At 47.9% G+C, this 16,531-nt stretch overlaps 1 protein-coding gene across 1 annotated transcript in view; it reads right to left on the bottom strand.

The window, feature by feature from the left end:
- Positions 1-6,528, bottom strand: part of ATF3 (activating transcription factor 3) — a 30,477-nt gene extending 23,949 nt beyond the window's left edge. Inside the window, exon 1 of the mRNA XM_068169612.1 lies at positions 6,167-6,528. The gene's annotated coding sequence lies outside the window, so the exon portion shown is untranslated. The remainder of the gene's footprint in view (positions 1-6,166) is intronic.
- Between the last annotated feature and the right edge of the window lie 10,003 nt (positions 6,529-16,531).

Genomic DNA, 16,531 nt, shown 5'->3' with positions numbered 1-16,531 from the left:
TAACCTGTTCATTGAATCTTACTCATGAAAGTGTCTGCCCCCAATGGACTCTACAAAATCTGGGGGGTGTTTACAGTCAGCCCACTTCTGGCACTCTAGTTCAAGACCTGTCCTCGTCTCTCAAGACACCTGCCGCATACCTCCCTGAGCTCAACAGAAGGGTTATTGGGTGAGATCTGGGCAGAAACAGAAAATGAGATGAGATATGCTAGCAGTCATCAACTATAATCATCATGGTGACTGCTAGCACCAGCATAGTCATCACCTATTTTCCAATAACAACTCTTGCTGATATGGTAGTCTTTCCCCTCAGCTCTTGATCTCAATTCATTTTGGTTCCAATTCTCCTTTCACTTCCCTGTACGACTTCATGGACTCTGATTGAGCTGTACTTCATTTGCATGAATGAAGAGAGTTGAACTTTGAGTCCAAGTTTTCAAAGACTTGTGGCCTAACGTCCTTATTTGATAAGACACCCAAGGTAGGAGGGCTGAGTGCCCTCTCTTGGCTATTCTCCCTTCTACTATTGCATGGATTATTCTAGACTGCACATGTATACCTCATTCCCACCACAGTCTGTGAGGCTGTATTTTCCATTGATACAACAAACAGCAGCAGGGTTAGAGGAGGCCCTGATTATATTACAGTCTAATAGGGAAACAAATTATGTCAAGTGGGAGGTCAGCAACATATTTTTGGAGCACATCTTAAAGCTCACCCCGTACACATCCCTTCCTTTTACTGGCATATTTATAATCTGATGGGCTCTAAACTGGAAGGATCCTTTCTGTGACCTCTTGAGAGGTGTTTGGGACAAAGATGGTGTGCAGAACCTCAACCACAGCCACAGGGGATCTGGATATTTCTCCTTTTTAAACTTTCCTGTGATGGATTAGGATGGCAGCTTTACAGTGGACAAGCTGTAGTAACCTGAAGTAAGAAAATCCCAAGCTCCTTTAGAGAAAACCCTTGGCCAGGGCTACAGGCACACATATCCTCTATGTGCTGCAGTCAGCACCTCACACTTTCATTTCTACACAGGTGCTCAAGTACATCTGCTGCCCAGCTAGGGCCTTCCACAGGATTATGTCCAGTGGGTTCTTGATACTAAATCTTCCCCTAGATCCTCCAATGTATGCTCTTTCTGATCACACCTATCCTATGCAGTGGGAGTGAGCACCTGCACAGGGCAGTCATGCCTTTCTTTAAAAGACCAAGTGTCTTGTAAGGGCACTTGCTTCAAATAAGTGAGAATGGGGCTCCATTTCTGCTCTAAAAGGATGCTTGTGTAAAACCCTCAACCAACCTTGTGACCAGAAGCAGAGTCTTCTCCTGAGCCAGCTATCTTCTCTGCTTTCTGCATAGCCTCAGCAAGAAGCAAGGTTGCCTCTTTAGAGAGTCAGTAGAACTGAACCTGGGTCTTACATATCCTTACTGGGTGCTTAAAGGAAGCAGTGCACTGCAAGAAAGAAGTGATGCCTTGATAAACTGAAAATAAGAGACCAAATTGCAGGCAAAGATCTCAGGTTTGTAACTCTGAAGAGCACAGAGGTGCCCCTCCCCAGCAAGAGGTCCCTCGTCTCACCCTGAAGAGGCTGAGCTGCTTCTTGCTCTTCTTGGTGGTTGATTTGGGAGCCACTTCAAGGGGCTGAAGTCTTCCAGCTGAGTATCAAGACATATTAAGAGAGAGGACCTAGGAGTCAGGTATTGCTGTGACTGGATTTTGGGTGACTGAGGTTTTACAGGAACTCTGTTGGTTCCTGAGCCTCTCCAATAAGTTTGCATCATACAGTATGGACAGCAAAGCATGAGAAACCACTTTGTTTTCTCCTGTGGTGACCCAAATGCACGACCAGCAGGGACAATTCTCTCTTAGAATGCAGTGGGAAAATGTTTAGACAGGAGAAAGTCTCAATGCCTCCACAGCCACCTAATTTGAACTATCCCTCTGAATATTTTCATGAGTGATTTAGCAAAGTCCAGTACACCCAGTACACAAAAGGCATATTTGCATCCCAAAGTAAAATAATGTTGAGGTTTGAATTTCTCTGAAAATACCAAACTCATGCTGATATAAAAATTAAATCAGTACATTAAAAGGAAAAAGCTTCATTTCTTTGGAAGCTGCCATCTTATCCTAGAATAACCATATTCATCTCAGCTGATACTCAGGCTGCACCAGGGGAGGCTTAGGCTGGAGGTGAGGAGAAAGTTCTTCCCAGAGAGAGTTGTTAGCCAGTGGAATGTGCTGCCCAGGGAGGTGATGGAGTCATCATCCTGGAGGTGTTCAAGAGGAGATTGGACGTGGCACTTGGTGCCATGGTTTAGTGAGTGGGTGATAGGTTGGACTTGATGATCCCTGAGGTCTTCTCCAACCTTATTGATTCTATGATTCTATTATTCTATGTTAAAGTAAGGATTTCTTCTCCCTACTAGAAAACAGCCACTCAGGCAGGTAATCATAACACTGGAGGGTTTAATTCTGTTAAGTTTGCTATAAACTTGATTTATCAGATACTTCACCTGTCAAATGGCAATAACATGAACACCACTCCGATTTTATTACACGAGTGAGTGGTTACTAGTTTGGGGCAGTCTTTAAACAAGCAAAAGAATTTGGCAGTCCTGGCTTTGAAACACTTTCCTGCAGGCTTAATTTTAATTTTGCATGCAGTCCCAGGGAGTTCAGTACTACTCATATGTTTAAATTTAAGCACAGGCAGAGGTGTTGGCAGGACTGGGCTTTAATATAGCACGAAATCGAATGTCTAGTGTTTCGGTGTTAAAATGAATACCTTCTTAAATTCTTTTTTCTAAGAGAAGTCATTATATAACTACATTACAAAGTGAATCTGTATCTAACAAATATTTTAAATGATGTATCATAGTAGTATCAGTCAGGGTTGGAAGGGACCACAAGGATCATCTAGTTCCAATCCCCCTGCCATGGGCAGGGACACCCCACACTACATCAGGCTGGACAGAGCCTCATTCAGCCTGGGCTTAAACACCTCCAGGGATGGGGCCTCAACCACCTCCCTGGACAACCCATTCCAGGGCTTCACCACTCTCATGGGGAAGAACTTCCTCCTCACCTCCAGCCTCAATCTCCCCACCTCCAGCTTCATTCCATTCCCCCTAGTCCTATCACTACCTGAGATCCTGAGAAGTCCCTCCCCAGCCTTCTTGTAGCCCCCTTCAGATACTGGAAGGCCACAATTAGGTCACCTGGGAGCCTTCTCTTCTCCAGGCTGAACAGCCCCAAAATACATTACAATAGATATGATTTATAAATATGTAAATTACAGTGTAGAATAGTTCTTAAAAGTATTGAGTCATATGACTCAGACTGAACAGCCCCAGTGCATTACAATAGATATTATTTATAAATATGTAGATGACTATGTAGAATATATTCTTAAAAGTACTGAGTCATCTGGGGGAACTGAAACACAATCTTGTGAAAGAAAGCCTTAAAGGGAGGAAAATTTGGGAAAGTGTTTGCTGGCAGCATCTCTCCTGCTGCAGGAGCTTCCCCTCATGTACCAGAATGAAGATTCAGCTTCAGTATTTGTTGACTTCAGTGAATTTCCTACAGAGCAACTCTCCACAGAGGCATTTAATCTCCCTGTGCTGCCCTGTGGGTAAACCTCAAGAGCCCTTCTCACCCTGCTCTTCTCTTTCTAGCCCACAGACCAGGTCACCCCACGCTGAAGCTGCCATCTATCTTCATGCCAACAGCCCTTCTCAGCCCATAAGCATGTGCTGGGGAGCCATCACCTCACCAAACAGCAGTGTTTGCTGCTCATCCTGTGGCTTCATCCTAATAGAGCTCATGTTCCTTACAGGTCTGCTCATCTTCACCATGGTGGTGGTTTGACATTAATATCCATGCTCCCAGCTCCCTCAGCAGCTGTGGAGGAGACTGCTTGTGGTCTCCGGGCTGTCCTGCCCTGAGGTACGGCAGCAGCCTGTGCTGCTCCACCCAGACCGAGGGAAGGCAAAGCCACACTGGGGCCTCACGCAGGTGAGGAATGGGATACAATTATTTTCATTGCTGTTGGCGTGGGTATGTGCTCCCAAATCCTGTTTTCTGTTGCTAATTCAGTTATCACCAAGAGAGCTGAAATATTTTTGCTACAGAAACACTGGGCCTCGTCACTCTGGAAACTCCACAAAGCACACCAGATAGTATCAGCTATTTTGCTCTGGGTTTCAGAAAATAAGCTGAGTCCTGACTGAGCTGTTTACTCTTATTTGCTTGCTGGACTCACAATGATTTTCTACACTGAATAATCATCTGTGAACATTTTGTTTTGGAAGCTCAGCTTGAAAACCAGGCTAACAACAACAAAACTCAACCAACCAGTAAGGACAAGAAGCACTTGCAAGATTTTATCAGTTACTTCCAGCAAACGCCCCTCGGTGCCGATTTCACTCCGCTGCTTCAAGTTAATTTGCAAAGCCTCAGCAAAGAGCAAAGGTTAAAATACTTGGAATTTGCACAGGTTGTGGGCAACCACAGAATGCTACAAAAAATGTTTACAAATAAATGGCAAGTTTTCCAAGGTGGAAAAAGGAGGAGCACAGGGCACAACTGCCCTGAAAATCAGTATTAGAAGAAAATCCCACTGGAGCCAAGTGGGAAAGCAAGAGGATGGAATTGCAGAGCATTGCAAAGGGTCAGTTTTCAAGACCACCTGATTAGAGGACTCCAGGTAGGCATGGAACTGAGCAGAACTATTTAATAAACTATTTCATAAACTATTTGTATTGTATTACCATAAGGAATAGCACAATATACACTTGGAGTACAGGAAGCTGCTCTGGTAAGACTAGAGTACACTTTAGCAGCCTGAGCTGAGTGTTGAGCTTTGGTAGTTAGGGATATTGCCAATTAAAAGCAGTGAAAACGGATGTGAACCCAGGGGCACAGCATGCTACAGAGCTGGATATCTGTAGTCATAAAAATACAGTCCTGGATGATGGTAGAGCAAATCAGATTAAATTTAAGACTGCTAAATAATCGTGCTATGGGAATTGATTTCTGTGGATGAGGCTTGTTTTGGATTCTACTGGGTGACTTGATCAACGTGTGTTAAAGACATTCATGCTGGTTGTTGCAGTAGCATTGCTGCACAGCAGGTACATTACATCTCCTAGTAAGAGGTGGGTAAACTGAAGGAAACAAATCCATAGTTTGCCTGCAGTCCTGCAGCACGAAAACCATAGCAGAGAAAACAGAAGACCCCCAAGTCTTGTCTCTCCTGGCCAATGCAGAGTGCTGTTAACACAAGCTCCCACAGCAAACCCTTCCTTCTCCCACCTTCCACAGCCACAAACAACTTTTTCACCACTTCTGGTCCTCATCTGAGACCCAGTGACAATCATTTGAGCATGGCCTCATCAGATTTTCTTGTGAAATAAATTGAAGGTGTGACATGATTTTCCCCCCCCCCCCCACTGAATTCTTTGAATATACCTCCTGGAAAACACACTTTCAGCTACAAGTTCTACTCTCAGCATGTATTCTCTGCATTTGAAACTCTACCCCACGTGCATTGCTGCTGCATTTCACAGGAAAGTTAAGTGGTTATCTTCAGCTCTAGTATTCTAGCAAAAGGTAGTTAGTTTGTGTTGGTATTTCAAAACCAGATTTCCACCTTCCAGGGCTAATCCTAGGAAGAACTAAGTGTCCTCATCTCTTACGAAAGCAGCGACGTTCTGGGTGCTCAGCAGATTACTGCGCACAGACTCAGCAGGAAAAACACCCAGCCAAAGCTGACAAACAGCTGAATAGAAAGCAGCCCATTTAATTCAAAAGCTACTTGTAAAACAAAAGTCAGGGGGGAAAAACACATAAACCTCTCTTTCAAACTCCATTAAAACAGTCCAGAGGAGTTAGTAATTTCTGAGCATTTTGGGGAACATTTGAAACCAGTCATAGCTCCTAAGATCTTATTTTATATACTATTTCACTTTGTATTAGTTATTTCATTTTGTATTAGTTATTTCATTTTGTATTAGTTATTTTATTTTGTATTACTTATTTTGTATTATTTCTTTTATTTTGCATTAGTTATTTTATTTTGTATGAGTTATTTTGTTTCATAGTACCTATTTTATCTTTAGACTACTTATTAGATCTTTATACTACTTATTTTACCTTTATAGGTTTTATTCCTTAGGGCTTATCCCTTTTTGGAGCTACTTTTCCCTGTTATTTATTCAGACCATCCTCGTTGCCATTCTCTTCTGTGCCATGCTCACTAGCCTGCAGTTAGATATTTTTATTACACAGATATCTCATCGTGGTAACAGCCCTCAGTTTTGCCTCATCCTTATCAGTTTTCTCCTTCTGCATTAGTCACACGCACGTGTCTCAGGATGTTTGTGAGCTGCTGTTTCGTTTTGATCTTGCCTTCCAGGCTGATGGGTGTCACTTGAATCTTGAAATGAACTCTGGTAAATACAGCCACTTCTTGAAAAGATCACTGCTCTCATCTGAGCACAACCTTGCCAGAAATATGCAAGTGGGAAGAAAAAGAAAGGAAAAGAAGACTTCTTGTATGAAGCACTCAGGGGCTCAGTCTCCTCCTCATTACAGCATGGTGCTGCTTCTGGATCTTTCCTCGCAGAGCGCACGACCTACCTCACAGCTGTACATGACACCAAGTGCCAAAGAAAGATAATTGTCTTACAAGACTTTTTAATTCTCCTACTTACTTCAGCTGTTATCAGCAGCTGGTTACTTCAGCTACCTGATATGCCTCGGTGTCTAGTAAACATTCGCTCTAGTATTGTGCATTACTCATAGTTGGAAAATCACTTTGCTGTAACATAATTATGTTAATGTCAAATGAGTCACAGGGAAACAGAAAACTAGTACCAGGGCTGCACCTCGGTGCCACTTTCTGAATGCTCCTGTTGACATTATAGAAGTAGGTTAGGGGATGGGGTGGGGGAAACAACTTTCACTTACTGAATGATGTGAAATGATGATAATGACTCAGAAGGAAGATGGGGTGATAACAAAATTCAGATTCAATGAAACATAAAATTGGTAAGAGAGCAGCCTGCCTGATTATTTATGTGAGTGAGAGTGAAAAACTACTGAATTAAATAAAAGCTTATGTTCTCAGGAAAACTTTGCAGGTATCTTTTGGACATGACACAGCTTTTCACATTCACTACTTAGTTCACGTGATTTATTTCAACTGACGTCTTAATTAGGTTACATTTCAGAGGCAATCATCTCCTATGTTTTATTAATCCTACCTCCTCCTCAGTTTAGTGGATGCAAACGATCATTGAGGGAAAATAGACCCAAAACAAACCCCAGAACACAACCAAAACCTTTTCAGCTTGCTGCAATGCAAAAAGTGCAAAAAAAAGCTGGAAACTCTTAAAACAGCTAAAAGTTCTTGTGACATACCTTCTATCTGTGACACACTGGCTATCTATCTGTGACACACTGGCAGTTATTTTTCCCCCTATAATCTAGAGGCAAGTTACTCTGGTATTTGCCTACCAGGATTTTACATGTTCAAACCCATGTGAATATTTCACCATGCCAGCCTGATGAATAAGATATCCCATCTGAATGTAAATGGAGGTGGTTGTTTTGTTGGGTTCTTTTGTTGCTTTTTTACTTTCAGATGGCTGAAACATCATTTTCACAACACAAGAGTTTTAGTATTCCAACGGATCTCACTGTGCTGGTAAAGCTTGAAACTAAACAAAAAGCAAAAGCTGGAATTAAAACCATAACCAGATCACCTAAAGATCAAGAAACAAAGCAAAACAAAGCCCAAACCACAACACTCAGACCATTGTATCAAAAATACTCGATGGTAAGTAACTGCATTTACATTAATGTCCTATTTGAGAAGTTTGGGAGACAACTTACATTTGTGTGGGATCTCCATCTCTCTAAGCATTTCCCCTTCATCTGCTGGCTTCTCATCTCATGTCTTTTCTGACTTTCTCTCCACTTATCTTAGAAACTCAGTTAATAAATTAAATCTCACATGCCCTATAAGAAACCAGCTGTTGTTACTAAATTCAGTGGGAATATAAGGTCATACCATAGGTGACTAAGTGCACCCTAGATTTCTCTGCGAGCCATCATCTAAATATGATACTACAGCATCATCTCGACCTTATACTGAGTGAGGGGCTTTATTTCAGAGCACATCCCCCAACAGAGATAACCTACTAGGGGCAACACCTGCAGTTTGAAGCCCTCAGCCAAGTTTAAATTGTTTGCGTTTCATTGCGTCAGAGTCACGCTTGAACGTACGGCTAGAAAACCCTTACTGCAGTTCTTTGGTGCTTCGGGGTTTCACTCAGAACTCTCTAGAAAATACATTAAGGACTCCTTCCTTTGAAAATGAGTGTTGTTTTATTAACGATGTGTATTTGTAATTTGCCCTGTAGAGGCAGGGAGATGCTGTCCGTGCGATGCTGCTGCCTTAGGGCACGACCTGGCATTCCCCTTCTCAGCTGCACGCACGACGCAGGGCAGCAAGGGACTCCGGCAGCACAGCCAGGCCTCGGGGCACCGTTCTGTCAAGGCTATTAATTAGTATTGAGCGGTAATTAAGAGAACCGCTAAATACAAAACCGGAGGTGACGCCGAACGTGGTCTCATCCACAGAGCTGCCCGGGAGAGTCGGGGGAGGAAGAACCCCGACAGCCCCACTCCAGACCCACCGCGTCGGGTCTCGCCCCACCTCGAAGCACACCACCCGTACGGGTCACATCCAGTACTAAGGGAATTCACCTTCCCTCGGGGGGCGACACCTGCCACTCGCCCGCTCCCCTCGGAGCCGGTTCTTCTCCCTCAGCAACACTCGGGGCAGGGGCTGGGCAAGGGAGACCCCTCGTTAGAGCGGGGGCAGCTGTACGGGGGGCTGGAACAGAGCCCAGCGCAGTGCCTCCGAGCCCCCCCTCCCCTCCACCCCACCAGCTGCCACCATCCGTCAGGGCCACCCCTCGCCCAGGGGCGGGGCTCGGGGACGCTGCCCCTTTAAGGCAGCGAAGCCCCGCGCTCATTCCAGTGGCCTCCCCCCGCCCGCCGCGTCATCGTTCTGGGAAGCGGATGGCGTCATCCCGTCCTCCCGCGGCAGCTACCGGCAGAGGGGCAGGGACTTGAAACAAAGGAATAAAAATAGAAGGGGAGAGTAGGGTGGGCGTGGCCGTGGGCGCGTCAGCGGTGACGGCCTCGCTGGGCTCCGTCCCAGCGCCGGCAGGGAGCATGCGCCGTGCCTCGGGTTATTTCTGGGCGCTCGCGGGGCTGAGCGGGGTGATGTCATGGTGGCGTGCCGCCGCAGTGTGCGTGCTACGTCACGTGCGCGGCGGTGTTTGCGGGCGCGGCTGGGCCGCTGAGCAGGCTGGGCCCAGGCTCCTGCTGTGGCGGAGGCGGCTTCGCTCTGCCCTGGCCACGGCTCTTCTCATGCCCCTGACGCTGGGCTCGGGCTAGGCCGGGCCGGTGGGCGGAGGTGAGGAGCCTGCGGCCCTTAGTAGAGCCCACGGGGTCCAGCCGGGTGGGAGCGGAGCCGGTCTCCCCCGCGGCTGAGGGGAGGGAGGGAGGGAGGGTGAGCGGGCAGCGAGCCCAGGCCGGGTACAGCCCTGCCCGCCCCCTGGGGCGTGGAGCCGCGGCAGGGGTGCTGATTCCTGCGGGTAGTTATGCCTCTGAGTCACGGGGGTCAACGGCTCCAGCTGAATTTATAGCTCTTGAAGCTGGGAGAGGAGGTTTAGCGTCATGCCGTCGGTTTTCCTTTATTTGGCATCGGCAGGGGAGGCCGCGACGCCGCTTAACCTCTCTCTGCGGGGTGCTGTGTGAAAGAATATCGCCCAGCGAGCGCAAGAGCAGGCAGCCGACCACGGCGCTCTCGTCCCCGCGCTGTGCTCTCTCAGCAGAGCAGCACCTCACTCGGGAGGATGGTTTCTACGCCCACGCGAACATGACATTCCCCACAATTAGTTACATAAATACCGCGCCGAGGATGCTATTTATGTTACAGTCTCTCAACTGCAACAATGACAGCAGTAGGTTACATCTGGGCTCTTGAAAGCGTGCTGGTTTTGTTGTAGTTGCCAAGGCTGTCAAGAACAGCCTGAGGAGATTCTGTAGTCCTTGTGGCTGTGTAGGCTTTCTGTGGAAGGCCAAAAGCTGGGAGTGTCTGCACTGCCCCACAGGAGCTGGCCTTGGCTCTTTGGCCTTTCCCCACCCCTAAAAATCAGATCCTTTCATTTATGTATACATATGTCTGTGTATGTTAAATGTGTTACAGGGGTTGTGTATTTGAAAGGCTGCTGAGCCATGCACAGACTTCCATAGTATTTGATAGGTAACAGTTCCTTGTTAGTGTAACTGTGTTTCAGAGTCAGGCATTTTAACACTTCTCAGTGCTTTTGATGCCTTTGGCATGTGGCTTCCTTGAGAAATCATGCACGAGAATCAGTGACTGTGTGCCTGTCTCCCTAGCATCTTCAGTGTAGTGTTTGTGTAGTGAAGTGTGGAGATTGTTATCACAGTATCACCAAGGTTGGAAGAGATCTCGAGGATCCTGAAGTCCAACCTGTCACCACAGACCTCATGACTAGACCATGGCACCAAGTGCCACATCCAATCCCCTCTTGAACACCTCCAGGGATGGGGACTCCACCACCTCCCTGGGCAGCACATTCCAATGACGAACGACTCTCGGTGAAGAACTTTCTCCTCACCTAGAGGCTAAACCTCCCCTGGCACAGCTTGAGACTGTGTCCCCTTGTTCTGATGCTGGTTGCCTGGGAGAAGAGACCAACCCCCACCTGGCTACAACCTCCCTTCAGGTAGTTGTAGAGGGCAATAAGGTCTCCCCTGACCCTCCTCTTCTCCAGGCTAAGTAACCCCAGCTCCCTCAGCCTCTCCTCACAGGGCTGTGCTCAAGGCCTCTCCCCAGCCTTGTTGCCCTTCTCTGGACACGTTCAAGTGTCTCAATGTCCTTCTTAAACTGAGGGGCCCAGAACTGAACACAGGACTCAAGGTGTGGCCTAACCAGTGCAGAGTCCAGGGGCACAATGACTTCCCTGCTCCTGCTGGCCACACTGTTCCTGATGCAGGCCAGAAACCTGTTTTGTAGTTATGTTCCAGTGGGCATAGAAACTATCCTCCCGAGTGATGTGCTGCTTTACTAAGAGAGTGCAGCACTGGACCAAGAGCACCATGGTCTGCTGCTTGCTCTTGCACACTTACTGCTTTCAGTAGACCAGGCAGCAGACAGACCTTCAGGATGGAGTGGTATCTTACCAGCTTGTTTTTCCTCAAGGAAGATGTGGTGGGCCATGTGAAACATTGAACTTGCAACTGTGTTAGCAGCAAGTAGCTTTTGGTCTGCTAGTAACGACAGAGAGCAGGTCAGCGAGCTAGGAGAGTTCACCAAGACAAGGTGCGAGCAGCTGCGGGCAGGGGGCTGCCCCTTGGGAGGGAGGGGGGCAGCCAGGAGAGGGCAGTTTTGTGTCCTCTGCCATGGTGAGGCCACACCTTAAACCCTGGGTTCAGTTTTGGGCTCCTTGCTCCAAGAAAGATACTGAGGGGCTGGAGTGGGTGCAGGGAAGAGCAGTGAGCCTGGTGAAGGGTCTGGAGAGCAGACCTGGTGAGGAGCAGCTGAGGGAGCTTGGGAAGAGACCTTCTAGCACTTTCTAACTCTCTAAAAGGTGATTGGAGTGAGGTTGGGGGTTGGTTTCTTCTCCTTGATATCAGATGGTAGAGTAAGAGGAAATGGCTTGAAATTGAAGCTGGATATGAGGAAGGTTTTCTTTGTTGAAAGAGTGGTCAGGTACTGGAACAGGCTGCCCAGGGCAGTGGTGGAGTCACTGTTCCTGCAGCTGTTCAAGGGACATGGGACCTGTTTCAGTGGCCATGGTGGAGTTGGGTTGAAGGTTGGATTCAATGATCTTGGAGGTCTCTTCCAACCCAAACAGTTCTATGACTTACCCTGTAAGCACCAAATAAAGCTCTTTATAAAAGAGCTGTGAAGTAAGTAAAAATTGAGTGAAGGTGAAATGACTGTGCCACCTTCTTTCCCCTGTGGCTAGTGTGTTCACACCAGCATGCACAAGCTCTTAAACTCCCCTTTCTTGTAGCTGAAAGATATATATTGATCTAAATCTAAACTCCTTTGACCTGATCTAGACTTACTTGAAGTGAATCGAAAATGGGAAGGCTTTCCTTCCACAATAAGTTCAACTGAGATTATTCCCAAGTGTTTTTAGATGGGCTTGGCCAAAGCCTTGACTGCAAAAGGAAGAAAGGAGAGATTCAGCCCTTTGCATGTGGCAGTGCACTAGGAAATGTAGTTGAATAGTTGTTGGCCATCCTTCTTGTTCAGGCTTTCACTGTGACAAAGTGGCACATGTTCACAGGAGTTGCACACCCAGTTTGACAAGCTTTTGCCTTGTGTGATGGTGTGGTGCAGTGCAAGCTTAGGTTAAGCATTGCTGTCACACAATTCCAAGGGAGGTTGATACAGTTAGTGAAGAGCATCTGTGTCCTTTATTACATTAAATAATATAGAGGAAGGGAACAGTGGGCAAGCTTTCAGACACACAAGCCCTTCTTCAGCTGCTTCTAAACAATGCAAATTCTGGAACCTGTATCAACAAATTTGCACTCCTCTTAAAATCAGGATGATAAAGCTGTTCTCTGTAGGAAACTCCACTGCATTAGCTTCTAGGTGTCTTAAGAGTTGATACTTTTCAATTAAGGTGTTTCTAGTTACATGCAACTATGAACACACCTGTCAATCTCTGTGCTGGGTTAGGAACTGGCTGGAGGCTGAGCCCAGAGAGTGGTGGTGAATGGTGCCACAGCCAGCTGGCAGCCAGGCACCAGTGGTGTGCCCCAGGGATCAGTGCTGGGCTCCATCCTGTTCAGTATCTTTACTGATGATCTGGGGGAGAGGATTGAGTCCATCATCAGTAAAATTGCAGATGACAGCAAGCTGGGGGCAGGAGTTGATCTGTTAGAGGGTAGGAGAGCTCTGCAGAGGGACCTTGATGGGCTGGACAGATGGGCAGAGTCCAAAGGCAGGAGATTGAACACATCCAATGCCAGGTTCTACAGTTTGGCCACAACAGCTCCATGCAGTGCTACAGGCTGGGGTCAGAGTGGCTGAGAGCAGCCAGGTAGAGAGGGACCTGGGGGTACTGGTTGATAGTAGGCTGAACAAGAGCCTGCAGTGTGCCCAGGCAGCCAAGAGGGCCAATGGCATCCTGGCCTGCATCAGGAAGAGTGTGGCCAGCAGGAGCAGGGAGGTCATTGTGCCCTGTGCTCAGCACTGGTTAGGCCACACCTTGAGTCCTGTGTCCAGTTCTGGGCCCCTCAGTTTAGGAAAGATATTGAGTTCACTGAAGGTGTCCAGAGAAGGGCAACAAATCTGGGGAGGGGTTTGGAACACAGCCCTGTGAGGAGAGGCTGAGGGAGCTGGGGTTGCTTAGCCTGGAGAAGAGGAGGCTCAGAGGAGACCTTCTTACTGTCTACAACTCCCTGAAGGGAGGTTGTAGCCAGGTGGGGGTTGGTCTCTTCTCTCAGGCAAGCAGCACCAGAACAAGAGGACACAGTCTCAAACTGCATCAGGGGAGGTTTAGGCTGGGGGTGAGGAAGAAACTCTTCATGGAAAGAGAGATTGGCCATTGGAATGTGCTGCCCAGGGTGGTGGTGGAGTCACCATCCCTGGAAGTGTTTAGGAAGAGACTGGATGAGGCACTTGGTGTCATGGTTTAGTTGATTAGATGGTGCTGGGTGATAGGTTGGACTTGATGATCTCAAAAGATCTTTTCCAACCTGGTTAATTCTACTCTATTCTATTCTAAAATAGCCCCAGAATGTGTTGTCAGCTCTAGAGATGAGGCTGCATCTCCTCTGAAGGGGCACTTAGGGTGCATGTCTCACCTGTCTGAGAGTGACTGTGTACTGACAAGGAAACCTTTTGAATGAGCCACCACAAAACCATTGCAATGCTTTCTGTAGCTCAAAAAATATGTACTGATGTACATCTGTGCCTGTGAGGTACTTGCCTGTTCTAGAGCCTCTCTGGAGGTTCTTTGCCTTATCCTGGAAGAAGCCCTGTGCTTTGAAGCTTTCCCAGAAATTTCCCTTGCCCTTCAGACCGTGCCCCATCAGAAACAGCATCCCTGCAAGCCAGTGAGTGCTGGGCAGAGTCAGACTATGAATGAGTCTTGCATAATAAGTGTCCTGTACAGCAGCACTACCATGATCCTACTCATTCCCATCCCAGAATGTGCAGTATTTGTTCAGACAGCTTCCTTGTGGAAGTTACTGGGATGAACCTGAACAGCTACCAGGCACTGGTGTGTGTCTTGCGAGCTGAAGGACAGCAGTGGAGCCCCTATTCCAAGAGGGATCTGGAGGTGCTGGAAGGTGTCCAGAGAAGGCCACAAGGATGATCAGAGGGCTGGAGCTGCTCTGCTGTGAGGACAGACTGAAGGAGTTGGGGCTGTTCAGTCTGGAGAAGAGAAGGCTCTGAGGTGACCTCATTGTGGCCTTCCAGTATCTGAAGGGGGCTACAGGAAGGCTGGGGAGGGACTGCTCAGGATCTCAGGTAGTGATAGGACTAGGGGGAATGGAATGAAGCTGGAGGTGGGGAGATGGAGGCTGGAGGTGAGGAGGAAGATCTTCCCCATGAGAGTGGTGAAGCCCTGGAATGGGTTGTCCAGGGAGGTGGTTGGGGCCCTGTCCCTGGAGGTGTTTAAGCCCAGGCTGGATGAGGCTCTGGTCAGGCTGATGTAGTGTGGGGTGTCCCTGCCCATGGCAGGGGGGTTGGAACTAGCTGATCCTTGTGGTCCCTTCCAACCCTGACTGATACTGTGATACTATGAATGGCCAGTCAGCACCTGGAGAATATTTTCACAATGCAATCCAAGTGGACCAATAAGAGCCTCCAAAACACAGCTGTTAATTATTTCTCTGGGCTTGTTAAGTTCCATGGTAATTAAGGTCCCTCCTCATTGCTAAGTGCTAATTACTGCTATTATAAGTATGTTAGCAGTAACAGAGTAGCTAGGGAGAATGTCCATCCACTGCTGGGTGTAGGAGGGAACCTTGTGACCAAAGACAAGGAAAAGGCTGAGTTGCTGAACTGCTGAACTTTGCCTTAGTGTTTGTCAGTGCCACTGGCTGCTCTGTGTGGGTTCAGCCCCTGGAACTGGAAGATGGGGATGGAGAGCAGAAAGCAGCCCCCACAATCCAGAAAGAAATTATCAATGACCTGTTGTACCACTTAGATGTGCACAAGTTTATGGGGCCAGATGGCACCACCCAGAGGTACCCAGGGAGCTGGTAGATGTCCTCACCCAGCCACTCACCATTACTTGTCAACAGTCCTGACTAACCAGGGATTTCCCAGTTGGCTGGAGACTGGAAAAGGCTACAGGAAGGGCTGGAAGGATGATCCAGGGAGCTACAGACCTGTCAGTCTGCCCTCAGTGCCAGGAAAGGCCATGGAGGAGGTCATCCTGAGTGCCATCACACAGCACTTAAGACAACCAGGTGATCTGGCCCAGCCAGCATGGGTTTATGACAGGCAGGCCCTGCTTGACTAATCTCCTACGATAAGGTGACCCACCTAGAGGATGAGGGAGGAGCCATGGACTTTGTCTACCCAGACTTTGGTAAAGCCTTTGACACTCTTCCATTCTCCTTCAAAAACTCATGGCACAAGGCTTGGGTAACTGCACTGTGCCTTGGGTGAAAAACTGGCTGGCTGGTGTGGTGGTGAAAGGAGCTAAACCTAACTGGTGCCCAGTTACTACTGGTTTCCCCCAGGGTTCAGTACCAGGGCCTGTCATCCTCAATGTCTATCAATGGTCTGGATGTGGAGATTGAGTGCACCCTCAGTAGGTTTGCAGATGGCACCAAGCTGGGTGGATGTGTTGATCTGCTAGAGGGTAGGGAGGCTTTGCCACAGGATCTGGACAGGTTAGATAGATGGGCAAAGACTAAGTGTATAAAGTTCAACAAGGCTGAGTGCCAGGGCCTCCACCTGGGTCACAACAACCCCATGGTAAGCTACAGGCTTGGGGATGTGTGGTTGAAAAGCCATGACTTGGAAAGGGAACTGGGGATATTGGTTGACAGTCAACTGAGTCAGTGGTGTGCCCAGGTGGCCAGGAAAACCAGTGGCATCCTGGCTTGTATTAGAAGCACTGTGGCCAGCAGGAATAGGAAGGTGATCATCCTCCTGTACTCAGCACTGTTGAGGCTGTACCTTGAGCATTGTTGTGGGCCCCTCACTACAAGAAGAACATTGAGGTGCTGGAGCATGTCCAGAGAGTGGCATCAAGGCTCATGAAGGGCCTGAAACACATGGCCTATGAGGAGCATTTGGGAGAGCTGGAGTTGTTCAGTCTGGAGATAAAGAGGCTGAGGAGAGACCTCCTTGCCCTCTTACAACTACTTGAAGGGAGGTTGGAGTGAGGAGGGGGCCAGCCTCTTCTCTTTGATGTCAAGTGACAGGACTAG

Source organism: Melanerpes formicivorus, unplaced genomic scaffold (genome assembly GCF_026170545.1).
Source record: "Melanerpes formicivorus ecotype bairdi unplaced genomic scaffold, bMelFor1.0.p_v2 SCAF_205, whole genome shotgun sequence".
Taxonomy (NCBI): domain Eukaryota; kingdom Metazoa; phylum Chordata; class Aves; order Piciformes; family Picidae; genus Melanerpes; species Melanerpes formicivorus.
The sequence above is the reverse complement of the archived record's forward strand: the minus strand, read 5'-3'. Positions and strand labels throughout refer to the sequence as shown.